The sequence below is a fragment of the Nuphar pumila genome, chromosome 13 (assembly GCF_984573655.1).
Source record: "Nuphar pumila chromosome 13, dmNupPumi1.hap1.1, whole genome shotgun sequence".
In the NCBI taxonomy this organism is placed as follows: domain Eukaryota; kingdom Viridiplantae; phylum Streptophyta; class Magnoliopsida; order Nymphaeales; family Nymphaeaceae; genus Nuphar; species Nuphar pumila.
Window position 1 is genome coordinate 57,706,634 of NC_143261.1, and position 11,196 is coordinate 57,717,829.

Here is an 11,196-nt window from a genome sequence, read left to right on the forward strand (position 1 = left end):
TATATAAATAGGGGAGTGTTTTCCCTAAATTTTTTCATGGCTTTCCAAGCACATTTTTCAATAATATTCTATTTTAATTGGCTCTTTGTATTGTTGATGTCTTCTTTTAAATCGTTGTAATTTTGAAAAGATTTTTAAATGTAAAACATGTGAAAACCAGACATCAAATAATAAAAACCGGTTCTCACTAGTGGATGAGACCGGGTCGAACTCAGGGAACGGGAATATATCGTATTCAAGCACACAAATCTAAACTAATCTTTATTGCCGAATTATTGAAATGTAAAATATTTAAGAAAAGTAAAAAACAACTAACTATTACAACAAATGAATACCCTTCGCAGAGGGTGTAAAGTGCAATATTTACAAACCCAATTAAATTCCTAATTCTAAAAAAATAAAAGCAAAAAGAAGCTTTATTCTTTGTACTTCGTGTCACGTAATCGCTTCCGCTCCAGTCTGTGCTATCCTGCACAAATCAAATGAACACGAGCAGTACCAGAGATAGAAGGAAAATTACACTAAACTGACTAAATGCTAGAAATACAAAGGAAATTAGACAAGAATTCTAAATGACAATTTCAAATGAACATGAATTCTAATTAAATCTAACTAACTACTTACTGATTACAAACTAACTAACTAACAGTTTACTTAACTCACAACTAATACTACTCAATTAACTAATGTCTATCAGTTAATGAACTAATCACTTAACTAATAGTAAAGTAACTACTTATGAAAGTATATGAACTCAAAACAAGGAATCAATGAATGAGAAAGACAAGAAATTCAGTACATAAACACACAGGAAAAAGTAAGATTAGCTGTAATGTAAAACAGAGAACTCAGCATGTAAAAATAGGGAAAGCAAAAATTAAACAAACAAAAATTTAGAAAATGAACACAAAGAATTCATATAGTGAAGAAACACAAAAATCAAAGAATGGAAAAATAGGAAAGATGCAAATGTTAAACAGGGAATTAGAAATTTAAACAAAACAGGAAATGATTAAACCGAACTATGTAAAAACATGAAATTACAATATTGAAAACATAAAAAAATCGGAAGGTGCAACAAATAGTAAAACTGATTTTAAAAACAAACAGGAAATTGCAATAAAGAAAAATAAGAAACAAGTGCTAAAAAAAACAAAAATTATAACAATGAAACAAGAGACAATTCATAACAACAAAATCAGGAAATAGGAAATTGAAAACAGCAAATACAATGAAATAAAACTGGAAATCAAACATTAAAAAAAAACAACGAATGATAAAGCAATGTAATGAATCTAAAGCAACAGACAAACACACTGAAAATTAGAGAAAGAAAGATCAGGAGATTAGAAAATACAGGAATTCAAGAGTTAACACTAGGAAAATTAGCAAGAGTGAACGAAAAACTGAAATTAAAACTAAAACTACAATCAATACAAAAGGAATACAACAATAATGAATGAAAATGCAGAGATATATAGCAGAAATCAAATCGATGCATAAAAATTCAAAAATCATTGAACTAACATGGAATGAAATATGCAGATGAGACGCTATCTACTGAAGATGCAAATGTGATAGATACAATGCAGAATTTCTAAAATAAAATGCAATGAAAACAGGAAATGAAAATCTACACAGAAAAAAAATAAAAATCGTGAAATGTTAGCACAATTAGTAATCAAAAGATATAGAACTCTATTTACTGTTTATTCATTTATTTTTATTTTCTCATTTTTTTTTTATTCTGTTTTACACAGAATTAATGGAAGAAGAAGAAGAAAATGAAGATCGGAGGAAGAAGAAGAAGAAGAAGAGAAAGAAGAAGATATAGAGGAAAATGAAGATTCAGATGAAGAAGAAAAGGAAGCTGAAGAAATCGGAAGAAGAAGAATTTGGAAAAAGAAGAAGAAGAAGTATAAAATGCAGAGGATGAAGAAGAAAGGTAAGAAGATAAGAAAATGAAGAAGAAGGAGATCTGAAGGAGAAGAAGAAGTATAAGAATCGGCACTTACCGTGAACCTTAGAGGGGTTAGGGGAGAATGTGGCAACCTCCACCACCACTACCGTCGCCGGACTGAAGCTTCACCACCACCGGTTGCCGGATTTAACAGAGAAAGAGGGAGAAAGGGAAGGTAGGGAAGGGGAGTAGCCATCGGCAATGGTGGAGGAAGGAGAGAAGAAAGGGAATAGAGGGAAAGAGGGGAAAGGAGGAGAGTTCAGGCGTGAATGGGAGGAGGCGCCTGGAGATTCTCGTTTTTTGGGTTTTTAAAAACATCAAACCGGTTCACCGGTTTGTACAGATTTTTTTTCAGCTTTTAAAAAAACTGCAAACCGGTTCCAGCCGGTTTGCTATTATTTTTTTTTTCAGTTTTTAAAAATAAAAAACCAAACCGTGCAATGGTTTGTTACAATTTTTTTCAACAAGTTACAAACAAAACTTTTTTTTTTATTTTTTATTTAAAAAGAAACTAAAAATAAAACTATTCTAATAATAATTTTTTTTCTTCTTTTCTAAAATAAAAAAAAACAAACACTTAAAATGAATATAAAACTATTTTTCTCCATTTTTTTTTATTTTTTTTATTTTTAATTTTAATAAAAACTAAAACCAAACTACTATGAATGTAACAAAAACTAAAATATGCATAAAAATGTAAAATAAAACTATTTTTTCATGCATTTTCTATTTTTAAATCATTTAAGCACATTTACTCGAAAACTATCATAAAATTGGGTTTTTGAAACATTATTTTATAAAATCATGCATATTTAAATGTTAATAAACCCTGAATTATATGCATGATCAATTGTCCCTTAGTGTACTTTTGTCTATGTACTTTTGTGCTTGTTTATCTTCTTTGTAATTTTCTACTCTTAGACTTATATGTGCTTTTGCACTTTGCTTTTGTAATTCCTAATACTTCATTACATGGTATCAAAGCTCATTGGGTTCTCTTGATCTTGGAGGTCTTACTTGTGGTGATTGAAGATCGTGACAAAGGTGCATGTCCTTTTCTTTATCTATCTCTTTTGCGTCATGGAACATGAATCAAGAGTGAAGCTTTCTTTCAAATTCAATGAATCCAACTACTTGATGTGGGCTTCGGCCATGGAAAATCATCTTAAAGGGAAGAAACTTTGGGGTGTTGTGATGTGAACTTCTCTTGAACCATAGTTAAAGCTCACCAAGGTCGAAGGTGTTCAGAAAGCTCTTATTGGAGATGATCGTTTTAAAGCCATCAATGAACATCAAATAAAGGTAGAGGATTTGGAAAACAACCATACCAAAATTTTGGCATGGTTTATGAATAATGTTGACATAAAAATATGTGCCAACATTGCTAAATTTAGAAGAGCCATTGAAGTTTGATTCTTTCTTAAGAGTATGTATACTCAAAAGGATCTTGCTAGACAATATTTTTGTCAAGACAATATTAGATCCACTAAGCAAGGGGACATGTATTTTCGGGATTCTTTTAGTATTTTGCCTCCTCTTTGGGATTAATTAGCACTTCTTGAGTCTAAATGGGTGGCTCTCGAAGATGTTGAGGTTAGAAGAAAGCCAATTAAAGAGAAACAATTTTTTCAATTTCTTTATGGTCTAAGACTGGAATTTGAACAAGTGACTCTTCTTCATAGAACTAAAGTTGTCTCTCGAAGATGCACTTGCCGAGGTATGTCAAAAAGAAACTCGTCTTGGCATGACCAATAAAAATGATGATGTTTTGATCGTTATTAAGTTGGGTTCCAATGTAAGGGCCTATAAGCTCCCCACTTTGTAAAACAAAATAACTATAATAATGGGTCCAACTATAATAGTAGATATAGAAAGGGTTCTATTTGTCACTATTGTAATGAATCGGGACACATTAGACTGGTATGCCCAAAGCTTAAAGGAAAAATCACTTTCGTTGGAGAAATCACACTTAAGAAAGAAGCAAGCAAAAATGGAGGAAATATTAAAGACACACTTAACCAAATATTGAAGGTGCTTCAACAACTTCTCAAATCATCTTCTACTTTAGGTGCTGCTATTGCGTCTTCTTCGTCTCCTCCAAGTATATGGATTCTAGATTCAGGTGCTTCATTTCATATGACACATCATAAGAATGCCCTTTTCGAAGTTTGCACTAATTCTACTTCATCTTATGTTTCAATGGCCGATGAAACCTCTTTAAAAATAAATAGTATTGGAACACTTGACTTAAAAATTTCTCAAAAAATTTTTGTTTCAAGAACAAGGGTGATTCCAAAATTAAATTTAAATATTTTTTCGGTCTCTCAAATTTTCAATCGTTGTTGCAAAATTTATTTCTCATCTAAAGATTACACCGTGCAGGATCTCCAGTTAGGGAAGCTGATTGGGCAAGGCCATATGAGAAACGATCTTTACTTTATGGATTTTTTATCCCTTCCATTCATGTTATTTTGTAATTTTATAAATGACAAAAATATTGATACTTGGCATAAAAGACTTGGGCATCTTAATTTTTCAAAGATGTCGCTTTTTCTTTTTTGGAAAATATATGTAATGAAAAATATATATCTTGTAAAGATTACATTTTTGAAAAAATGAAAATCATTCCCTTTCCTCGTAGAACCTTTATTTCTACTCGGCCTTTTGAATTAGTGCATTCAGATGTATGAGATCCTTCAACCGTCATATAAAAAAAGGTTACTCTTATTATGTTTTTTTTGTTGATGATTTTATTAGATACCCATGGATTTATTTTCTGAATCATAAATCCAATGTGTTCTCCTTTTTTAAGAAATTTCATATAATGGTTAAAAATCAATTTTTTAGCAACCTTCTATTCTTAGATCAGATTCGAGAGGGGAGTATATGTCAAATATTTTTCAAAACTACTTGAAACAAAATAAAATTTGTCATCAGAGATCTTGGCTTAGAACTCTGCGACAAAATGGATTAGCAGAAATTAAACAGACATATAATCAAAACCACTAGGACTCTTTTAATTTCAAGAGATATTCCTAAAAAAATTTGGGCCGAAATCGTTTTAACCTCAAGATACTTAATAAATAGAATTCTTTTGTTTTCGTTGCAAAATGTTTCTCCATTTGAAAAACTTTTTAAAATGACTGATGATTTTAAAAGACTAAAAATTTTTAGTTGTAAGTGTTATGTGCTTACTCATAAAAATAATAAACTATCCTCAAACGCCATTGAATGTGCTTTTTTGGGCTATAGAGAAAATAAAAAAAGTACCGATGTTTTGATTCAATAAATAACAAACTCTATGTTTCAAAATATGTCACCTTTCTTGAAAATGAAAATGAGTTTGATAGCAAAGAACATAAATAAGAATTTGATTACTCATTTGTATTTGATCTATTGCCAAGACATGATAAGTTTAACTCTGTTGAGGTATTTAATTCTTTTGACAATAACTGTAGTGTTGAACATCTGATTGTTGATAGACATCAACATGAAAGTTTGAATGAAAATATATCAAATGATATGCATGTGTATACTAGACGGGGTTAAGGTAATCACTCATGTGCCCTTGGCAGGTTCTCTTAAAATATACCTTTAGATGAATCTTAACTTAAGAGATCAAATTGAATCTCTAGTGCTCCAAGTAGATTTGTATCATATGACTCATTTTCTCTAAACTTTAGAGCATGGTTAATAATTATTCACTCTTATTATGAATCATCTCAATATAATGATGCTAAACAATACCCTCATTGGAATGAAACAATGGAAATATAACTTAATACTCTTAGAAAAGCCAACACATGGGAAATAGTTGATCCTCCTTTAGACAAGAAACCTATAGGACGTAGATGAGTATTTAAAGTCAAAACCAAAAGTGACGAATCATTAGAAAGATATAAAGCAAGGTTAGTCGTCAAAGGGTATGCCCAAGAATATGTAATAGATTATGAGGAAACCTTTGCTCCTGTGGCAAAAATTATTAGTGTTCGAGCTCTCATTGTCATTGTCTCTATTAAAAAATGGTCTACTTTCCAATTAAATATTAAAAATGTCTTATTAAATGGAGATCTTTAGTGAGAAAGTTTACATGGAACCCCCTCCAGGGGTTAGTTTAAATAAAAAAAAATTTAAAACTTTAAAAGGCCTTGTATGGTCTTAAACAAGCTCCTAAGGATTGGTATGATAAATTTAGTAATGTTTTGATTAATTTAGGATTTATCACTTGTTATATTGACACTACTCTCTTTGTCAAGAAAACAAATATTACAATTGTGATTCTTTTTTTATATGTTGATAATATGATCATCACAGGAAATGACAAAGAAGGTGTTATTGAAATTAAATCAATTTTAAAGAAAACTTTTGATATGTCTGACTTGGTTTTTTTGAGATACTTTTTAGGAATTGAGGTTGCCTATTCTCTCAGAGGATATATTCTCTCTCAAATAAAATTAGCTGCTAACATATGTGCTAGGTCAAAAGTTTTCGATAAAAAGGTGGAAACCTCAAAAGTCATAAATACAAAATTAAGACTTGAAGATAGTGTATTGCTTGAAGATTCTATTTCATATTATCAATTGATTGGATCTCTCACTTATCTCTCTATCACCCAACCTAATATCACTCATGTGTTCATGCAGCAAGTCAGTTTTAACATGCCCCTACCACATTGCACATGGCATCAATTATGAGGATTGTGTGATACATTAAAAACACCGTTTCAAAAGAGCTTTTTTTTTGTCCTCTTCATCATCTTTAGATCTAATTATCCGGGGTGGTAACCTAAATGATAGGTTTTTGTATTTTTTAAAGAGATTCGTTGATCTATTGGAGGTGTAAGAAACGACAAAAAATATCTTTATCTTCAGCTGAAGCCGAATATCAGGTAATGACTATGACAACAATGGAGCTTGTGTAGCTTAAAAGTCTTCTCAGTGATATGGAAATCATCATCTCAACACCTTCGAAGAGTGTTATGACAATAAGAGTGTAATCTACATTGCGAGCAACCATACCTTCCATGAGCTAATCAAACATATTAAGATGGATTGTCACTATGTTTGTGATGAATATCTAAGAGGAACTATTACGTTGCCATACCAGTTGACAAATTTCTTCATCAAAGCTCTTTCTGCTCCTCGATTTCTCTTTCTCAACAAACTTTCGATCATTTTCTCGTAAAGTTTGAAGGGGAGTGTATATATATATATATATATATATATATATATATATATATATATATATATATATATATATATATATATATATATATATATATATATATATAAACAGTTTGCCCAATAAGGGCATTTTTGTCTTTTTGTATGTAATTATAGTTGTTTATTAGAAACAATTATTTTTTCATTTTCTTATTTTTGTCTTCATTTTCTTTTTTTATTTCTATTTTATCATGTCATTGGGCCCCACTCTATAGAGTCGATAGGGGCCCCAACAGTAAAAAAATATGACCGAGGGAGCTCCCCAACGTCTCTTTGAAAGGGAGCTCCCAATGGTCTCCCTCTTGTATTTGTATATAAATAGGGGAGTGTTCCCCCTATATTTTTTCATGGCTTCCCAAAGCACATTTTCAATAATATTTTATTTTTAATTGACTCTTTGTATTGTCCTTTAGTGGACTTTTGTCTATGCACTTTTGTGCTTGTCTATCTTCTTTGTAATTGTCCACTTATGTGCTTTTGCACTTTGCTTTTGTAATTCCACATACTTCATTACAACCGCTTGCATCAGCTTGCACACAGGCACATGGCTGGTTTTGATCTTGAGATGTGGGATTAGCATCACTCCTCAATCCCACTCCGCTGGCCAAATGCACACTCTGCTGCAGGGCCAGCTCCCAGCATCTTACCCAAAATCATTTTAAGTATTTGTTGCTGATAAAATTAAAACAAATCCCTTTTGGTGTTTGTGATATGCACTTACACTTCAGCGATCTGCGACATTTCCTAGACTGGACCAGATTCCATGCAACACCCAAAATAATGTCCAAATGAAAGTAGCAGGATGATTTTTGAAACATCCTCTGTTGTGCTCTTTGTGACCAATGTTAAACTAATTGATGAAATAAGGAAAAGAAAATTAAACTAAAACATAGTCTTGGTTTTTAGTTGACATCAGTGAATATTTTAGGATTGTTTCATATTGTAGTATATAATGGTATTCTACAGATGCAAACTTTGTAAGCAGGATGCACTAGTAGTGGATTTCGTGATGGACATATCATCTTCACATATTTTTTTTTGTATTAATATCATGCTCTTGAAGTTTCTGGATATCATAATCTGACATCAAATATTCATGAAAAGAGATGATGTCTGCTTTTTTCTTTTTCATTCAAGCTTAAATTACGGGAGAGTATGAAAATGAGCTTTTCTTGTAATTAAAGACTTGCCATCTTCTGCGCTCTTCAGCATTCAAGTATCAAATTAATTTGGCAATTCTCTCACCTTTTTCTTTTTCCTATGATATAGGTTGAGCAGAACATAGAATTTGTACAGAAAAAAAGGGATGAGATTGCTTTTTCTCTAAATGACCAAGCATCACTTGAATCTTTTCTCCAGGTGTGCTAGTGTTTCTCTTTTTTTTTTGTGTTTACTAGCCATCTTCTCTCACCAACTGTTCTAATATCTCTAGGATGAAAAGAGAAAAGGGAGTGCTCCTTTCCATAAGTATCATGCAAGGATTGTTGAGGGATCTCTTTCTAAAAAAGCTGAGAAGAAATCAAGGTAATAGATGGATTTTTGTTAGAAATCTCCAATAATTAATTAATTCTCTGCTTGGCTCACAAAGGCTTCAATATAATCACAAAACGATATATACCAAAAAAAAATGCGATATTTTAAAAATATTGCTAAAACCCTCACGATTTTTTGTAAGATTTTGAAATATACAAAAAAATCATGCTGCTTCTTTTGATGGTGTGAACTTTTTTTTTGTCAGCAATCATTCAATGCTGAGCTGAGCTGGCATTGAATGGCGCATGTCAGGCAGCATTGAATGCTGACTACCGATGGCAATGGCTTTTCACTAAATGAAGGGGAGGCACCCTCGTTTTATATAGCAGCTGAGAGGGCCTTCCCTCCCCTACACATTTGGTATGGTACTATTCAAGTAGCCGATTAGACTCTAAACAACTTATGCATATTTTTTTAAAGGGAAACTGTGTTATATGTTGTGTATCATTTAAACTTCCTTCACCCCATTGCTGAAACTACCTTATATTATATGGTATTTTGTAAATGCCCTTCACCCCATTGCTCAAAGTAACCTATGTTGTATAGTATTTTTGTAAACGCCCCTTACCTCATTTTCAAAATCTCTCTCTCTCTCTATATATATATATTTATATATATATAAGGTGCTCCCAGAGCACCTACTCTCACCTAATAGAAGCTTCAAATTTTCAGAATCTGAGTGCTTTTTTCGTTGATCAGACCCTATAGATATGATCTACAACTTTGCTTTCTAGTAGGAGGGAGTAGGTGTTCCCGAAGCATTACTCTATATTAATAATGATAGGGTGTTCCCCGATCACCTACTGCCACCTAGTAGAAGCTTCAAATTTTCAAAATCTGAGTGCTTTTTTCGTTGATCAGACCCTATAGATATGATCTACAGTTTTTATTTAGTGGAAAAAAATGTTTGGATCATGTGATTATGTCATACATGTAGTTTTTTTTAAGATCTTCAAAAATCAATGGCTCACAAGGTACCAAAATTTTATGACTAAAAAAGCCTATTTTGAACATGATCCAAAACATGATTCCTATCAAATACACTGTTTTAAGTACATCTATAAGATCTGATTGAGAAGATGCAACCTACAAATATGATTTCTAGTAGGTGCTCCGGGAGCACCCTAGGATTGCTCTATATTAGTAATGAATGTATAAATTTTCAACTTACAGAGATTTTCCTGAGGAAAACTCAATTTTTTAACCTGAGAATGAGATTTGTAACTGTGATACCCAGGGTGTGCATCCCTTGCTTTAAGCCCAAGCATCAAGCTCCCTGGAGGGATTTTATGTGCTTGGGAGTGAGCCATACGGCAGAGCATCAATCTCTACCGGGCCCCACCACCTGAACTGGGGTTTCCTCTCAAAAAATATAAAAAAAGGCAATTCTCTGCCTGCCAACTAGAATTTTTGCTGAATAAATTCATCTTACTCTGGTGGTTGTCAACTTGGTATCGCAGCATTTTGGAAGAGCCGGCTTCAAATTCTATTGAAGTTACAGAGCTTGTAAGTGGAATGAAAAGGTCAGGCAAAGGGAAAAGAAACTTGAATTTAAATTCTCCTAGTAAGAAGAAGAAACATAGAACATGAGTGTGCATTCCGTATACCTTTTTAACCGTCGTGTTTTTCATTATTGTTTAATATTGAATGATAATAACTGGATTAGTTTTATTTAGTTTGTCATCTAAATTCTGTACATGCTGACGAAATTTTGAGGGCTTATATGATGAAATAATTCCACTGGAGATCTGGATAAACGGCAATTCATTGAAAGGTTTAGTGCATGCTTGATATTGACTGATCTAATTTATCAAGATATCTGTGCATGAGCAAGTGACTTTTTAAGTGTTGCTGTTTCCAATTAGGAGATTCAATTCATATCAGCCGATTCACATCGATTTTAACATAAGGATATGTACTTCATGCAAGATTGATTGGCCTAGTTGTTTCCTCTCATTTGATCGTTTGACTAGTCACCTCCTCTGTAGATGTTTTTAGGTTTTTTAGTATTGTTTAGACCATTTAATTTCCTTTTTAGGCCGTAGATGCCGTTTGACTCAATTATTGGCTGTTGGGATCGAGTCTATAATAACTGAAGCCTATCTTTTATTCCTGTTATCCATCTCTCTCTCTCTCTCTATCATTTTTTAACCTAGTGTGAGTCCCTTTCATTTTATTAAAGGTACTATCTAAAGTGATTTGTGCCAGGCAGTTTAGTTGGACAACACGTTGTAGATTAGACTCCATGAGCAGGCCAAGCTCAGTTGTATCCTCAAAGCCAAATTGTGTAAAGTTCATTGCACCAAATAATTATCAGAAGTTGGGCAATTTTCACTTTATAATTATGGTCAATGTGTTGTATAATTAACACAATTGCTTCCTTGTTTGGGGTTGGTGACGGGGTTTGAACTGCTTTCTACTACCATGTTTTTTTTTGGTTTATAATTATTCATTGTGAACTCCTTATATACATAAAAGATA

The 11,196-nt window shown here is 32.3% G+C and overlaps 1 long non-coding RNA gene across 1 annotated transcript; it reads left to right on the forward strand.

The window, feature by feature from the left end:
- The first annotated feature begins 8,508 nt into the window (after window positions 1-8,508).
- LOC149818471 (uncharacterized) lies at window positions 8,509-10,257 on the forward strand. The gene is made up of 3 exons (XR_016427391.1): window positions 8,509-8,541; window positions 8,615-8,706; window positions 10,176-10,257. It is a non-coding gene; the product is annotated as an uncharacterized LOC149818471 (long non-coding RNA).
- Window positions 10,258-11,196: the final 939 nt, after the last annotated feature.